The following is a 17,949-nucleotide window of genomic DNA, read 5'->3' on the forward strand; positions in this document are numbered from 1 at the left end:
CATATTAGGAGACACAAGTTTATAAAAATAACTTTAATAAAGGCTATAATTCAGCTGTCAGAAAAAGTGTGCTTGTTGTGGGTAGGGCGATGGGTGAAATAGGTGAGGTGAAAGGGATTAAGAGTAAACTTATTGTGGTAAACACTGATTAATGTATAGAATTGTTGAATCATTATATTGTATGCCTGAAACTAATAAATAACACTGTATGTTAATTACACTTGAATTAAAAAATAAATTAAAAATTGTACTTCTACATACAGTCACTTATACATACTTCAGTACTCATTTCTAAAAACTTTTGAGACTTTTACATAATCGCATTACTATCATCACACCTAACAAAATCAGCAGTTACTCAGCACCATGCAATACCAGGAACCTGATAATTTGACTTAACGTTATGTTTCTAGGATTCATCGATGGTGTTTCATTTGGCTGTATATATTCTATTTATACATTACATCTGTTCATTCTCTTATCACAGACATTGGATGATTTTTTTAGCCATTATAGATAGTGTGAATATGAATATTCTTACATTTGTCTTCTGGTGCGTATGTGCTAGATTTACCTTGACAAATACCTAAAAGTAGAATTGCTGGACAAGTTATGCAGTGTTTGAGCCTGTGTTTCAAAAGTTGTTCCATCAGTTTTCACACTAACCAGCAGTGTATTAGAGATCCCATCGGTTCGCAACTCCCCTAATACTTGTATGTATGGACTGAGTTGTAAAGTAAAATTCAGTTTTTTACTATAGTTACATACAGAAATGTTTGAAGAAGCTTGGCTTAAGAATCAAATGGTTATACAAGGTTTGTCACAAAAGCTACAGTCCCTTGGTCCCCTCCCCTCCCCCCCCCGCCTCAAGCCATCACTTTTGCTAATTTTGGCATTTATTTTCATAACTGTAAGCAACATCCATATAAAGTGACTACTCAACTTTTAGGCATGACCTATTAGGATTTCCTGCTATGGAAGGTGGGCTTTCTCCTGTTTTACCACTCCTCTCTTCTATGCTCCCAATACAGTGAAAGCTTTATTTTTGATTAAATTGATGACTTTGTTATCTATTATGACGGTGTACATGTTATTCATGGCCAAGCCATCTAATGTTCTGATTTGTTTTTCTCTCTTGTGTAACTTTTGTTTTCTCTATAGTTAATAATCGTCTTTTTTCTTTTCTTAGTTTTCTTAGTGGTTACTATTAATTCAGTTACCAACCTCTTTGCGAGTTGTCTAAATCTCTTGGGTATGTCCACACATATGTCCTAAAGGTAGATACTCTATTCAGTGATCTGTGCATCTCATCTATCTCCCTGTCTTCCCTGGCCACATGCCCAAGGCCATCACTGCTTCCTCTTCCTGGTGTGGAGACCATAGTTACTTTGTTTTGTTTCTTCAAGCCACAGCAGTCTGGTTTCCACATGCCCCACGGCTCTGCAGTGACCTTTGTCAAGGTCAGGTTTGTGTTGCTAAATCTGATGGGCACTTTTCTTTTTCATCTTTATGTCTCAGCTGCATTTCACACCCTGGACATTGGACTTCCTTGAAGCAGTTTTTTTTTTTTTTTTTTTTTAATCATCTGTATCTACCTTGGGTTGTGTTCTTCCAGAAGCAGACCCTGAGGAAAGATTTGGGTAAGGGGGTTTGTTTGAAAGGTGTAAGGATTACTCGCAGAGGGTCATAGAGGAAAGGCAGATAATAAAGGGTACATTAAGATTTTTTTCCTCCAGCTTTATTGAAGTATAATTGAGAAATAAAAATTGTATATATTTATAGTGTACAGATGCTTTTATATATGTGTATGTTGTGAAATGATTATCACATTCAAGCTAATTAAAATTTTCATCATCTCACATAGTCATCTTTTTTAAGTTTATTTTTATTTTTATTTTTTATTAAAAAAATGTTTTTAAGTTTATTTATTTATTTTGAGAGAGAGATAGTGCAAGCAGGGTAGGGGCAGAGAGAGGGGAGAGAGAGAGAGAGCCTGACATGGGGCTCAAACCCATGAACTGCGAGATCATGACCTGAGCTGAAGGCAGATGGCCAACCAACTGAGCCACCCAGGCACCCCTAAAGTTTACTTATTTAAGTAATCTCTACACCCAATGTAGGACTCAAACCATTACCCTGAGATCAAGAGCCACATGCTGTTCTTACTGAGTACCCCTCACAGTTATCTTTGTGTGTGTGTGGTGAGAACATTTAAGATTTACTCTCTTAGCAGATTTCAAGTATACAATATAGTATTATTAACTATACTCACTTTATTGTACATTAAATCTCCAGAATTTATTCATCCTGTATAACTGAAACTTTGTACACAGGGTGCATTAAGTCAGTTACCTTAGTGGGTGACTGGACCTTAATCCAGAGGGGAAATGCTGGGAAACAATGAAAAACATACCTCAGAATTATGCCACGTAAGATATGAAGGACCGAGGGCATTTATATACCAACTTCTGAAAGTTATTGGTTGAGAGCTGCTTTTGGGGTGAGGTGGGCATTAACTTCTCTGCACTTCCAGCTTAATGGGTTGCAGCCCTAGCAGCCTTCTGGAAGTTGCCCAGTGGGTTTGAAGGGTGTTAGCATCTGAGGGATTTGAGGATAGGGATCTGACCGTGTCTGCTACACTCCCCAACTACAACTGACCCTTGAACAACACAGGTTTGAATTACATGGGTCCACTTACACCCAGATTTTTTTCAATAAATATACATATAGTACTGTAAATGTATTTCCTCTTCCTTATGATTTTCTTAGTAATATTTTATTTTCTCTAGTTTATTGTATTGTAAGAATACAGTATATAATACAAATAACATACAAAGTATGTATTAATTGTTTATGTTGTCAGTAAGGCCTCTGGTCAACAGTAGGCTATTACTAATTAAGTTTTTGGGAAGTGAAAAGTTATACATGGATTTTTGAGTGCATGGCAGTCAGTGCCCCAACCTGTGTATTGTTCAAGGGTCAACTGTAGAACATAAGGTCTAGGAGGGCAGGGATTTTCCATGTTTTGCTTACTTCTAGATCTCTAATGTTTGGCACATAATAGTTGCTTAATACATGATACTGAATTTTAATGAACACATGAATGAATGAGGAATTCATGGATTCAGTTGTAAGGGTTTAGCAAGAAGCTAAAAACTGTACAGTAGATGGGTTCCTGTGTGGCTCAGTCAATTGGGTGTCTGACTTCGGCTCAGGTCATGATCTCACGGTTTGTGAGTTCGAGCCCTACATCAAGCTTGCTGCTGCCAGCGCAGAGCCCACTTCAGATCCTGTCCTTTTGCTCTCTTTGTGAAAATAAACAAAACAAAACAAAACAAAACCTGCAGCAGTAGATATTGAGGAAGCTAAACACTTTAGGCAAATGAGCCTCATATACACATGGAAAAGAGGAAGCAAGGGGAACCCTTGTAAAGAGGAAAACTTGAGAATAATTCAGTTTAACATAACCATGGAATTAAAATAAAATGACATGAAATCACTGGGTTCTTGTTTTTACACTTTTATTTTTATTTATTTTAAGGTTGAGGAAGATTTTAAAACTTTATCATTATTCTAACTTTTTAAGTAATTTTGACATCCAACATGGGGCTTGTTATCATGGTCCTGAGATCAAGAGTCATATGTTCTATTAACTGAGACAGCCAGGCACCCTGGAATCACTGAAGTTCTTTTTTTTTTTTAATGTTTATTTATTTTTGACACAGAGAGAGAGAGACAGAGACAGAGCATGAGCAGGGGAGGGGCAGAGAGCGAGAGGGAGACACAGAATCCGAAGCAGGCTCCAGGCTCTAAGCTGGCAGCACAGGGTCCGATGCGGGGCTGAACTCACCGACCGCGAGATCATGACCTGAGCCAAAGTCGGACGCTCAACCGACTGAGCCACCCAGGCGCCCCATTGAGTTCTTAATAATGCCACTGAGCTGCTGAGTACCCAACTCTGGAACCCACCTCTGGGTTTGTTCTGTGATATGATACACTGGTTAAGGTTTGAATTTGTATCTCCGTTATTTGTAGTCCAAAGCATCCCGACAGACATAAGCACTGTTGCAAAAAACTTGGTATATAATTATATATAACTTTTATGTGCTTCAGTTTCTTCATCTCTAAAGTGGGGGTTATAATATCTTCTTCATAAGATTTCTATGAAGATTGGAAGAGTTAACACACTTTGTCCTATGTTATTAAAATGTTCAATTTTCAGAATTTGGCATTTTTCTATTTTTGGTATTTTCTATTTTTACCTTAATGTATCATGATCAGAGAATAGGGCATTATTTCTGCTCTTTTGTGGCATAAAATTGGAATGGTTTTTGTAAAATGTGCTTCAGTGTTTAAAAACTATATTCTATTTCTGAAAATTAATCTTTAATATATGTCTATTAATGCTGCCTATTAATTCAGATCAATCAGTTCATTCCATGTCTATAACTAAATCTGAACTTGTCCTACCTTTTCTACTTTCTAAATCTTTCCAAGATTCACCTCTCCCTTCCAGGTTCTAAATGGACATTATTCCAACTTCTTCTCAAATTCCAGTTTGTTTCTAGACTCAGTGCTTTACCTTTAAGATCTTTGTGTTCTATACTCTTAAAATAACTTTCATTATCAAGATTCTGGAAGAAGACTTGGAGCTATGGCTTTTCTAGCATCATTAGTGGACCCCATTTTATTCTTATTTTTATCTATATATTTATTTTGGACCCCTTTTTAAACCACACTTCTTTTTGTTCTGTTTGTGAGCAGGAAGTGTCTGAAACCAGATGTTCCTCCTTTCTATATGCTGTCAAAATTTAGCCTCCTTCCCTCCCCCCACATTGTTCCGGGCATTCAGCTTTTGGCCACATTATTGCTCCAGTTCTCTGTTGCAATGGTTCTTACACTTTTATATCTGCAGACTAATTTTTTTGAGAGCAGAAGACATTATGGAACCACCCACTACAGCTTATCTAGGCTTCATTGACATTTTTATGACCCAGGAAAGGAGTTTTCAGTGTGAGCTAAAGAGCTAAGAGTGAGACCAGTTTTACAATAATATCTTTGGTACTTTTCCTTACTGTTTCCTTTTTTCTTACTCCTTATTTGCAACATTCTTTGTCTTATCCTGAATTGAAGTTTAAGTTATTATTTATTCAATCAACATTTGCTAAGCTCTATTTAATGTGTCATGTACCATGCTTAGTCTTGAGTATATACATTTGGATAATTAAAAATTGTTGCCTTCTTGGGTCATGATCTCATGGTTAGTGGGATTGAGCCCTGTGTTGGGCTCTGCGGTGACCACAGGGAGCCTGCTTGGGATTCTCTCTCTTTCCCAAAATAAACATTTAAAAAAGTCATTAAGAATTTTAAAGAATTTAAAGAATTAAAATCCAACCAATAGAGACATCAACATAAAGCAGCTGGTAATACTGCTGTCTGTCTATAGCTCTTTTGTACAAAGGTCTCAGTGATGAGTCTTCTACTGGAGTGCTATGAAATGAAAACAAATCTTTTTTTCTTTTTAAAAAATTGTTTATTTATTCATTTTGAGAGAGAAAGAGAGAGCCCAAGTGAGCTGGGGAGGGCCAGAGGGGGAGAATCTTTATTTCTGCTCAGATCATGATCCCAGAGTCCTGGGATCCAGTCCCAAGTAGAGCTCCACGTGGAGTGTGGAGCTTGCTTGGGATTCTCTCTGTCTCTCTCTCTCTCTCTCAAATAATAATAATCATAAAGTAGAAAAAAATTTTATTTGCTCATATTTCAATATTTCTAAAAATCACTACTTTCTAGATTCTTTGCCAAGGAAATGCAATCAGCAAATACTTCTTGGGAAGATAGCTTTAGTTCTTATCTTATGTGAATTATGTCTAATGATACACAAACATGTACATATAAAATACAATTAAAATACTTCTTAAACATGTAAAAATTTGTTGCCTTCAATAAGCTATAGTGGGAGAAATAATCTCATAAACACTTAATGAGAATACAGTGTAAGAACTGCTAATAGAGCTGTGAACAAGAGAGCCTGGGTCTGAATAGGGAAATCAGGGCAAGCTTCTCAGAAGAGGTGAGTTTGATTGACCTTTGGAGGAGTTTCTAGCAAGTTTCTAGAAGTAAGAGTTAATAACAAAGAGAGGCAGAAGGAAGGCATTCTACATGTGTTCAATGGTAGGTTGTAGTTACATAAATCTTCCAAATAAATGACTCCAAACTGAGTGGCTTAAAGCAACATTAATCATTGCTGGTGGACATGCAAAATGGCCCAGCCACTTTGGAAGACAGTTTGGTGGTTTCTTACAAAATTAAATATACTTTACCATACAATGCAGCAATCATGCTCCTTGATATTTAACCAAAGGAACTGAAAGCTTATGTCCACACAAAACCCTGAACATGGATGCTTATAGCAGCTTTATTCATAGCTGTCAAAACTTGGAAACAACTGAGATATCCTTCAGTAGGTGAATGGATAAATTGTGGTACACCCAGACAATGGAATATTATTCAGTGCTAACAAGAAATGAACTATCAAATCATGAAAATACATGAAGGTTTCTAAACATTTGTTATTAAGTGAAAGAAGCCAGTCTGAAAAGGTTACATACTGTATAATCCCAGCTCTATGACATTTTGGAAAGTACAAATCTATGGAGGCATCAAATATATCACTTTGGTGGAAGATGCTGATAATGGAGGAGGCTAAACTCATGTACAGATAGGAGATGTATGTATTCTATCTTCCTATCAATTTTGCTGTCAACTTAAAACCGCTCTAAAAAATAAAAGCTTTCTCAATCTCCCCCCCCCAATAATGATTTCTTCCATGATTTATGTGGGTCAGGAAATTGGGGATTGTGTGACTGAGCAGTTCTGACTTAGTGTCTCTCATGACGTTGTGGTCAGATGTTAGCCAGGGCTGCAGTCATCTGAAAGCTTGACTGGTGTTGAAGGATCTATTTCCAAAGTAGCTCACTCACATAGAGGGTGAGTTGGTATTGGCTATTGGTGCGAGACCTCAGTTCTTCCCCATCAGGGCCTCTTTACAGGGTAGCTTAAATGTCTTCACAGCATGGTGGGTGGCTTCCTCCAGAGTCCGGAGCTAGCAATCCAAGGGACTAAGGCAGAAGCTTAAATGCCTTGGAAGCCACACACCTTCACTTCTTTTGCATTTTATTAGTTACCCAGGCCAGCCATAATTCAATATGGACGGGGTGTGAATATTAAGAGAGGAAAATCATTAGGAGACATCTCGAATGCTGGCTACCACATACGGCATGCTAAATGTAACTGATGCAGTGAGCTTGGGTTATGTAAATGGTTAGGAATGAGGCTGAAAGTTATCTATGTACTAAATTATCAGGGGCTAAGGAGTTGGCTTTTAACAGTTGGTGGTAGGGAAATATTGAAAGATTTTAAAGAAGGCACCTCTAGAGGGTTGAACTGTCTCTTCTTATCTGAATTTGTCAGCAAGGTATCCAACACATTTAAATAAGCTCCAAACCTTCTCTACTTTTTCTTTGGCCTATTTGAAAATTCACATAGATTTACATACATCCCATTGTTTAACTTGTGTTAGGCTGATATTTGGAAACTGTTAGTTTGTATCATATGCCAGCTTGGATATTCTTCCACTATGTAAAACTTAATATCTCTGTATTAGTTGGGATACTTACAGTTGCAAATAAAAAATTCTACTCACAATGACTTAAGCAATAAAAATAATTTACTGGCTCATGCAACTGGAAAGTTCAGAGATAGAGAGGATTCCAGATGTGGTTTGATCCAGAGTTTCACATTTTCAGGAGGCATCTGGCTCTGTTTCTATGCTGTGTTGCTTTATCCACAGGTGGAATTTCTTAATGGTAGCAAAAATGTCTGCAGTGGTTCCAAGTTTTATATTACACTGGAAAGAGAAAAAACTCTTTGTCCTCAGATCCACTTTGATGAGTCTGGCTTAGGTCACATGCTCACACTTAAACCATTTGCTGAAGTGAGGGGTATGGAATATAAAGATTGGCTTAGTTTAGTTCATATGCTCCACCCTTGGAGCTGGAGAGAACCTTACATCACATAGTTCTCTAAATGGATATTAAGAGTTGCTGGGAAGAGGGAATTGGATGCTGGGAAGGTTACACGGATGACGGGGATTAAGGAGTGCACTTGTGATGAGCACTGGGTGATGTTGGAATTGTTTAATCACTATATTGTACACCAGAAACTAATATTACACAGTATGTTAATTAACTGAAATTTAAATAAAAACTAAGAAAAAAAGAGTTGCTGGGAAGATGGAAATTGGATGCTGGGGAGGCAACCACAAGTGTCCAATACAAAATTAAACTGTGATGTGGTTCATCTAAACAACATTTCCTGAGACCCAGCAAAATATAGTGTTGGGTCCTGGGATAGAGCCATATTGTACACATACAATATATGTGTATATATTCACTACACCATATAAGGTATATTTCTAGCTCAAGGACTACAGTGACAGGGGTGTGATCTACTCTTTCATTCCTCTTTCTTCTCTTTCCTCTTCTTAAATTTTTTTAAATTAATTTATTTTTTAGACAGAAAGAGGGCATATTTGCAGATGACATGATAGTCTATGTGGAAAACCCAAAAGACTCCACCAAAAAACTGCTAGAACTGATACACAAATTCAGCAAAGTTGCAGGATATAAAATGAATGTACAGAAATCAGTTGCATTTCTATATATCAATAATGAAGCAGCAGAAAGAGAAATCAAGGAATTGATACTATTTACAATTGCACCAAAAAACATAAGATAAAAGATCTGTACGCTGAAAACTACAGAAAGCTTATAAAAGAAATTGAAGACACAAAGAAATGGAAATATATCCCATGCTCATGGATCGGAAGAACACATGTTGTTAAAATGCTGATACTACCTGAAACAGTCTATACATTCAATGCAATCCCTATCAAAATAACACCAGAATTCTTCACAGAGCTAGAACAAACAATCCTACAATTTGTATGGAACCAGAAGGACCCTGAATAGACAAAGCAATCCTGAGCAAGAAAACCAAAGCTGGAGACATCACAATTCCAGACTTCAAGCTGTATTCCAAAGCTGTAATCATCAAGACAGTATGGGACTGCTACAAAGACAGACACATAGATCAATGCAACAGAATATAGAACCCAGAAATGGACCTGCAAATGTATGGCCAGCTAGAAAGATTATCCAATGGAAAAAAGATAGTCTTTTCAGCAAATGGTGTTGGGAAAACTGGACAGCGACATACAGAAGAATGAACCTGGACCACTTTCTTACACCATACACAAAAATAAATTAAAAATGGATGAGACACCTACATGTGACAAAGGAAACCATCAAAATCCTACAGGAGAAAACAGGCAACAACCTCTTCGACCTTTAAGAGTCTCTTATGGTTTGCCTCCCTCTCTGTGCCCCTTTGGATCAGCATTTTTGTATCCTTTGGATAAATATGTAGTAGTGCAATTGCTGGGTTGTGGGATAGTTCTACTTTTAATTTTTTGAGGAACCTCCATACTGTTTTCCAGAGTGGCTTCACCAGTTGGCAGCAACTTCTTACTAGACATGTCTCTGGAGGCAAGAGAAATAAAAACAAAAATGAACTATTGGGACCTCATCAAGATAAAAAGCTTCTGCACAGCGAAGGAAACAATCAACAAAACTAAAAAGCAACTGACGAAATGGGAGAAGATATTTGTAAATGACATATCCGATAAAGGGTTAGTATCCAAAATCTATAAAGAACTTATCAGACTCAACACCCAAAAACCAAATAATACAGTGAAGAAATGGGCAAAAGACATGAACAGACACTTTTCCAAAGAAGATATCCAGATGGCTAACAGACACATGAAAAGATGCTCAACACCACTCATCACTCATCATCAGGGAAATACAAATCAAAACCACAAGGTTACCATCTTGTCATAATGGTTAAAGTCAACAACTCAGGAAACAACAGATGTTGGTGAGTATGTGGGGAAAGGATGCACTGTTGGTGAGGATGCAAACTGGTGCAGCCACTCTGGAAAACAGTATGGATGTTCCTCAAAAGATTAAAAGTAGAACTATCCCATGACCCAGCAATTGCACTACTAGGTATTTAACCAAAGGATACAAAAATGCTGATCCAAAGGGGTACATGCAACCCAATGTTTATAGAAGTGCTATCAACAATAGCCAAATTATGCAAAGAGCCCAAATGTCCACCGACTGCTGAATGGATAAAGAAGTGGTATATGTACACAATGGAATATTACTTGGTGATCAAAAAGAATGAAATCTTGCCATTTGCAACAATGTGGATGAAACTAGAGTGTATTATGCTAAATGAAATAAGTCAGAGAAAGACAAATACCATATGATTTCACCCATATATGGAATTTAAGAAACACAGCAGGTGAACATAGGGGAAGGGAAGGAAAAATAAGATAAAAACAGAGAGGGAGGCAAACCATAAGAGGCTCTTAAATACAGAGAACAAACTGAAGGTGGCTGGAGGGGAGGTGGGTGGGGGGGTGGGCTAAATGGGTAACGGGCATTAAGGAGGGCATTTGTTGGGATGAGCACAGGGTATTATATGTAAGTGATGAATCACTAAATTCTACTCCTGAAACCAATATTACATATATGTTAACTAACTTGAATTTAAATAAAAAAAAGCAGACAGAGAGAGAGAGCGAGAGAGAGCAAAGAGGGGCAGAGGGAGAGGGAGAGAGAGAGAATCTTAGGCTCCACGCCCAGTACAGAGCCTGATGCAGGACTTGATCTCATGACTGTAAGATCTGATCTGAGCCAAAATTGAGTCAGCTGCTTAACCGACTGAACCAATCAGGCTCCCCACCTCTTTCCTCTTCTAATTGTAGCTCCAAGGTGAGACACTGGGAGAAAAAAATTGGAGAGATGAGGGGCGCCTGGGTGGCGCAGTCGGTTAAGCGTCCGACTTCAGCCAGGTCACGATCTCGCGGTCCGTGAGTTCGAGCCCCGCGTCGGGCTCTGGGCTGATGGCTCGGAGCCTGGAGCCTGTTTCCGATTCTGTGTCTCCCTCTCTCTCTGCCCCTCCCCCATTCATGCTCTCTCTCTCTGTCCCAAAAATAAATAAGCGTTGAAAAAAAAAATCAAAAAAAAAAATTGGAGAGATGACAGAGGGTTCCTTACATGCCTGGCTGGCTATTGTAGTCACCTCCTAATCACTCTGGTGCAGGCTGCCCCTAGTCTTCTCCCTTGCTCATGGTTTTTGGGATCTGAGGTTTAAGGTGTTCTTTGGTGTGATATTTAGCTTTACTATGGGTCCTTCCCTGCTGAGGAGTCCCTTGGAGGGGGAAATGCGCAACTCATTTTGCCTCTCTAGGATTAGCCTATTTCCTAACACGTGTTTATTTGGAACCATGAAGTCTCCATCTTCCTGTTTCTTGGTCTTATTTAAGCTGCACATAACTTTTCTGGAGGAAGAATCTTATACATACAGACTTTCCCCAAATCTCAATGTCTGTAAAGCCCTGAATATGGAGACCCTGAAGCTGAATGCGACAGTAATGATACAAGATCAGGTTATTTGTCAAACTGTACCAGATGTTCTAACCAGAGGAATGATAATGATAATATGGCAGAGAAAGCTGGTTGTCTCCTGGTATCTATTTTCTTCTTCTTCTTTAAAAATTCAACTCCAAATTTTATTTTATTTTATTTTTTTCTGATCAGTAAGCGATAGTGGTTTTTATTTTTATTTATTTTTATTTTTTTGTTATTAATCTTTATTTTTTATTTTTTATTATATGAAATTTATTGTCAAAATAGTTTCCATACAACACCCAGTGCTTATCCCAAAACATGCCCTCTTCAATGCCCATCACCTCCCCTCCACTCCCTCCCACCCCCCATCAACCCTCAGTTTGTTCTCAGTTTTTAACAGTCTCTTATGCTTTGGCTCTCTCTCCCACTCTAACCTCTTTTTTTTCTTTTTTTTCCTTCCCCTCCCCCATGGGTTTCTGTTAAGTTTCTCAGGATCCACATAAGAGTGAAAACATATGGTATCTGTCTTTCTCTGTATGGCTTATTTCACTTAGCATAACACTCTCCAGTTCCATCCACGTTGCTACAAAGGGCCATATTTCATTCTTTCTCATTGCCACATAGTACTCCATTGTGTATATAAACCACAATTTCTTTATCCATTCATCAGTTGATGACATTTAGGCGCTTTCCACAATTTGGCTATTGTTGAGAGTGCTGCTATAAACATTGGGGTACAAGTGCCCCTATCAAATTTTAGCTAGGCATATGATTACTTGGAGCAAAGACTACATTTCCCAACCTCCTTTGCAGCTATGTGTAACCATGTGGTTAAGCTCTGGCCAGTGAGATGGAAGGGGAAATGATATGTGCAGCGCTTAGGTCATACCCTTAAAGGAAAGAGGCACACTCACCATATCCTCTATTTTTCCTGCCAGTGGGAAGGTGGACATCTTTGATGAGGTGGATGAGGACATACCTTGGGATAACAGAACAAACTGCTAGAAAGAGCCTGGCTCTCCAATACTGTGGATACTCTCTAACTTCCCTGGACTGTCAATAAGGCAGTCTGGCTTAAAGCTTTGTGATTTTTGGGGTCTTTGTTATAGCAGTGGAACCTCAGCCTCAACCAATACAAATTACCATTGGTTGGGTACATCCTACATGCCAGGCACTGTGCTAAGCTTATCACATACATTATTTAATCCTTACAACTTTATTGTTGTTAAGTAGTGCATCACTTAGGGCCTATTGGGAAAACAGACTCTGGCTAACAGGTAAAAAATGGAATTTACTGGTGGCTCATAGGATGAAAGGAAAGCAGACTCAGAGAGGACAAGAACCATTGCGTTGGCAGTCCTGACAGGAGAGGAAGAAACCAAATATTAATTTTATGCCTTTGCATCACTGTGCTCAAAATTCAAATTAAAAGTAGAGAGTCCAGGGTGCCTGTGTGGCTCAGTTGGTTAAGTGTCCACCTCTTGATTTCAGCTCAAGTCATGATCTCATGGTTCAAGCTCCGAGTTGGAGTGCCTGCTTGGGCTTCCCTCTCTCCTTCTCTCTCTGTTCCTACCCTGCTCATGCATGCTCTCACTCACTCTCTGTTTCAAAATAAAAAAATAGGGGCGGGGCACCCGAGTGGCTCAGTTGTTAAGCATCTGATTTCAGCTCAGGTTATGATATCACAGTTCATGATTCGAATTCCACATCCAGTAAGCTCAAGCCCTGCTTCACGTGAGCTCGAGTCCCACTTCAGGTGAACACAAGCCCTGGATGAGCCCCACTTCTCTCTCTCTGCTCCTTGTTCACTTGCACCCTCTTTCTCTCTCAGAAAAAAACCTTCAAAATAAATAAACGTTAAAAAAAATAGAGAGTCCATTTGATCTTACTCTGGTTAAGAGGCTACTCATTTAGTTAAGGGAGGGTGTCACCTTAACATACATGGACTTACTGTATCACCAAGAAATTTATACAATGGTGGAGAGTTAACTGGTCAAAAGGAAACTGGCTATTAGCAAAAGAAGGGAAGAATGGTACTTAAGTACTGAGTGGCCTAAAACAACAAATATCCACTATGAGTAAGTAATATGATTTCCAATTATGTGAAAATTAATAAAAGGAAATCTCACTAAAGCAGAGAGAAGAAGGAGCTGTACCATTCAACATCAAGGAAGAATTGTTAATTACAGATCCCAACAGAAGACTCTTCAACAGGAAAGAATGATAAATTATAGGCCCCAGCAGAGAAAGATGTGTACTGCATCACCTACAAGAAATTGATCACCCCTGCAATTCAGCCAATGAGAAATGGTCATCATCCTGAACTCTTGCTTCTCTCCAGTGGACTTTTGTTCAAAATAACCCCTCCCAGCTTCTTCTTTCTTTTCTATAAAATAAAATTCCTCTCCTTTGTTTGTTGGACTTGCCTGTGGTTTTGCCATAGCTTCTATATATCAAACTGCAATTCTCTGCTATTGTTGAATAAACCTATTTTTGCTAATAAAATAATTGACTGTTTTATGTTTTATGTTTTAATAATTATTAGGAAAATGAGTAGTTATAGAGGTAAGTTAACTTGCTCAAAGTCACACAGCTAGTAGAAAGCAGAGCTGGTGACTGAACCCAAGTCAACGGCCATGCTCTTTAACCATGATGCTGGGTGGCTTCCAGAGGCTAACTCAGACCAAGTATATTTATGTTTGAATCTCCACAGAGCAGTTCTGTGGTCAGTTGGCTTTCTATTGAATGATGCTGCTTCAAATAGGGTATAAAAATGGATCTGATGCTAGCCCTTTTCTCTATTGATGCTTGAATTTATTTAGCCAGAAACTGGGGTCGTACTTTGACAACAGAACAAAACAAGTGAAGTTGTCTCTACAGTCTGTTTTATCCTGCAGTGTTTTGCAGGATACAAGTGGTTCAGACAGCAATCAATGGGCCTCTCATGTATGAACACCTTCCTCTCCTCTTGTGGCACAGGAAGAACAAAACCCTAATTGCCTCAATCCTTTGAGTCCACCAATGTGGAATATAAATTATAAGAACACCTGTAGTATCTGTGGGCTTGATTGTCTACAAGGAATAGACACCTGCCTGAATTTCTACAAGAAAATAAGGGCTTGGTATGAAGACACGTAGGGATCAGGTATGAGGATATGTGGGGGCTGAACTAAAACTGGAAAGCACCCACAGAACCCAGGCTGCTCCAGAACTCACTCTGCATCTGTCTGTCTCAGGGGCTGTGTGGCTCCCTCATGGTATCTCCCTCCTCTCTGTGAATAGACTTCATTTCTTTACTGTTACCTCTCTATTTCTTCACAGCTTAGTTCTCTCCAATCATCACTTCCACATTCTAGGCAGGGGGTTCAGGGAGGGGAAATATCAGCCCCTTTGTCCATCAAGGTTTCCTTTACATCTCATTGGTCGTCATGGGATCATATGGCCACTTCTGGCTGTAAGGCAGGCTGTAGGCAGCTTTTCCAGTCTCTTGGAGGCACAGGAGAGGGAGCTGGAGTTAACCTACTAAAGTATCTGCCCCAGGAGGTGGAATTTAGGTTAGTCTGCCAGGGTGGTTGAAATAAAATTTATCAAATGTCTTGAAACTATAAAGCACTGTAAAATGTTGGCTTCAAAATGGAATGCCCATTTGGAGAGTCATTTGGCAGTGAGTACAAAGGGCCCCAAAGTGTGCATCTAATTTGCCCCAGTCATTTCATCTTAAAAATTATATCTGGAAAAAAAATTCCAAAGAAGCAAAAAGTTGTGTGTAAAAAATTATTTAATGAGCATTACCTAAAACAAAACCACTAAAATGTCTCAATTGAGTAGAATACTTTATACCCATTAAAATGAGAATTCTGTAAAGCTGCATGAAATATTTGTGCTAAAATGTTCTATGACAAAACCATGGTACAGAATTAAGCCTACCCTATCATGACAAATTTGTAAATAATATCTTCTGGGAGTGAGTGCAGAAAAGCTGATGTATGAAATACTGTTCGCGTGTTAAAACGATCAGGAGAAAAAAAATACAATCACTGTGGTTTCGTAGGCTTGGCCTAACTTCTCAATGATTGAATAGAGTCATGTATCTTGGGACATATCTGACCTACTCCCCAGAAATGATCTGTTCTGTGGAGTTGGGGAGAAATTGTTGCCCTTTGACATTTGTTTACCCCTCTCCTCTAGAAGCAAAAATATCAGATCAAAGAGTTTGCAGTTCTTCTCCTTCCGTTCTTTTCATGTGAAGGAAGTGTGGTTCTTTTGTCCTATTCCAGGATTTAGTAATTTTCTCCTCTGTCCTGCTGAGGTCAGGCTCTGAGCCACTTCTTCTTTCAAGGATGGGAAACAGGAAGAAGTATTTTAGGGGTGGTGGCAGTGCATAGTTGACTCTGCCCTGAAAGTGACCCCTGGCCAACCATACCCTTAGGGTGATCTTGGGAGGAATACCCCCAAACTCCCACAAAGCCTATGATATGACTGTTTATCTGACCTGCCTGAAGTTTGACTTACTGCTTGGCAACTGAGGGAGGATGTGGAACAGTCTAGAATGCTTCTGAGTAAGTAACAGGCAACTTTGAGGCCAATACCCCCTTTATGTATCATTGGGATTGTGCTAGCCATATCATTGGTTAACTCAATAATATAATTATAATATAATTATAGCAAATGTTGATTGAATATTCACTACATGCACTGTGACATGTATTATCTCATTTAATCATAACAACAACTCCAAGAAGTTAAGTACTATTATTACCATCATTTTCTAGATGAAGACAAGGAGGTCAAGAAATAACTTGCTTAATTAAGGTCAAAAAGTCACTTATTGAGATATGATTTTTAACCCCCTTAGTCTGGCCTCAGACCCCAAAGGCTTAATAAGATTGTTAAGAATGGCATTCAAGTGGATCTTTTGTCAGCAGTAAGTGTAATGGAAACAATATTTTGTTATATGTGTTTTTCCAGAACCTTCTCAGAAGGTAGATCCTGCCTAAATGTGAGACAGGAAACCATCAAAACCTTAGAGGAGAAAGCAGGAAAAGACCTCTCTGACCTCAGCCGTAGCAATCTCTTACTCGACACATCCCCAAAGGCAAGGGAATTAAAAGCAAAAGTGAATTACTGGGACCTTATGAAGATAAAAAGCTTCTGCACAGCAAAGGAAACAACCAACAAAACTAAAAGGCAACCAACGGAATGGGAAAAGATATTTGCAAATGACATATCGGACAAAGGGCTAGTATCTAAAATCTATAAAGAGCTCACCAAACTCCACACCCGAAAAACAAATAACCCGGTGAAGAAATGGGCAGAAAACATGAATAGACACTTCTCTAAAGAAGACATCCAGATGGCCAACAGGCACATGAAAAGATGTTCAGCGTCGCTCCTTATCAGGGAAATACAAATCAAAACCACACTCAGGTATCACCTCACGCCAGTCAGAGTGGCCAAAATGAACAAATCAGGAGACTATAGATGCTGGAGAGGATGTGGAGAAACGGGAACCCTCTTGCACTGTTGGTGGGAATGCAAATTGGTGCAGCCGCTCTGGAAAGCAGTGTGGAGGTTCCTCAGAAAATTAAAAATAGACCTACCCTATGACCCAGCAATAGCACTGCTAGGAATTTATCCAAGGGATACAGGAGTACTGATGCATAGGGGCACTTGTACCCCAATGTTCATAGCAGCACTCTCAACAATAGCCAAATTATGGAAAGAGCCTAAATGTCCATCAACTGATGAATGGATAAAGAAATTGTGGTTTATATACACAATGGAATACTACGTGGCAATGAGAAAAAATGAAATATGGCCCTTTGTAGCAACGTGGATGGAACTGGAGAGTGTAATGCTAAGTGAAATAAGCCATACAGAGAAAGACAGATACCATATGGTTTCACTCTTATGTGGATCCTGAGAAACTTAACAGGAACCCATGGGGGAGGGGAAGGAAAAAAAAAAAAAAGAGGTTAGAGTGGGAGAGAGCCAAAGCATAAGAGACTGTTAAAAACTGAGAACAAACTGAGGGTTGATGGGGGGTGGGAGGGAGGGGAGGGTGGGTGATGGGTATTGAGGAGGGCACCTTTTGGGATGAGCACTGGGTGTTGTATGGAAACCAATTTGTCAATAAATTTCATAAAAAAAAAAGAAGGTAGATCCTGTGTGTCTAGTTCCTTTAAATGTGGTGAGTCAAGCAAATTGAAGAGGTTTAGACAGAGGTAACTTGTCTGGCTAGGTGGCAGAAAGAGATTTGGAGAGATGGGTCTGGGAGATTATATTGGAAGAGAGGAGCCATGATCCTAGGTGCCATGTGGGGCATGGGAGATTAAGGAGACCCTGCTACCTTCATTCTCTTGAAAGCAAAGCCAAAATACTAGGGAGAAGAAACATGGTAAAGAGGATT

General features: G+C 39.0%; 1 long non-coding RNA gene across 1 annotated transcript; it reads left to right on the plus strand.

Annotated features, from left to right (window-relative positions):
- Window positions 1-1,423: 1,423 nt before the first annotated feature.
- On the plus strand, window positions 1,424-14,043 carry LOC115504387. The gene is made up of 2 exons (XR_003965677.1): window positions 1,424-1,640; window positions 13,675-14,043. It is a non-coding gene; the product is annotated as an uncharacterized LOC115504387 (long non-coding RNA).
- Window positions 14,044-17,949: the final 3,906 nt, after the last annotated feature.

The sequence above is a fragment of the Lynx canadensis genome, chromosome E3, assembly GCF_007474595.2.
Source record: "Lynx canadensis isolate LIC74 chromosome E3, mLynCan4.pri.v2, whole genome shotgun sequence".
Taxonomy (NCBI): Eukaryota; Metazoa; Chordata; class Mammalia; order Carnivora; family Felidae; genus Lynx; species Lynx canadensis.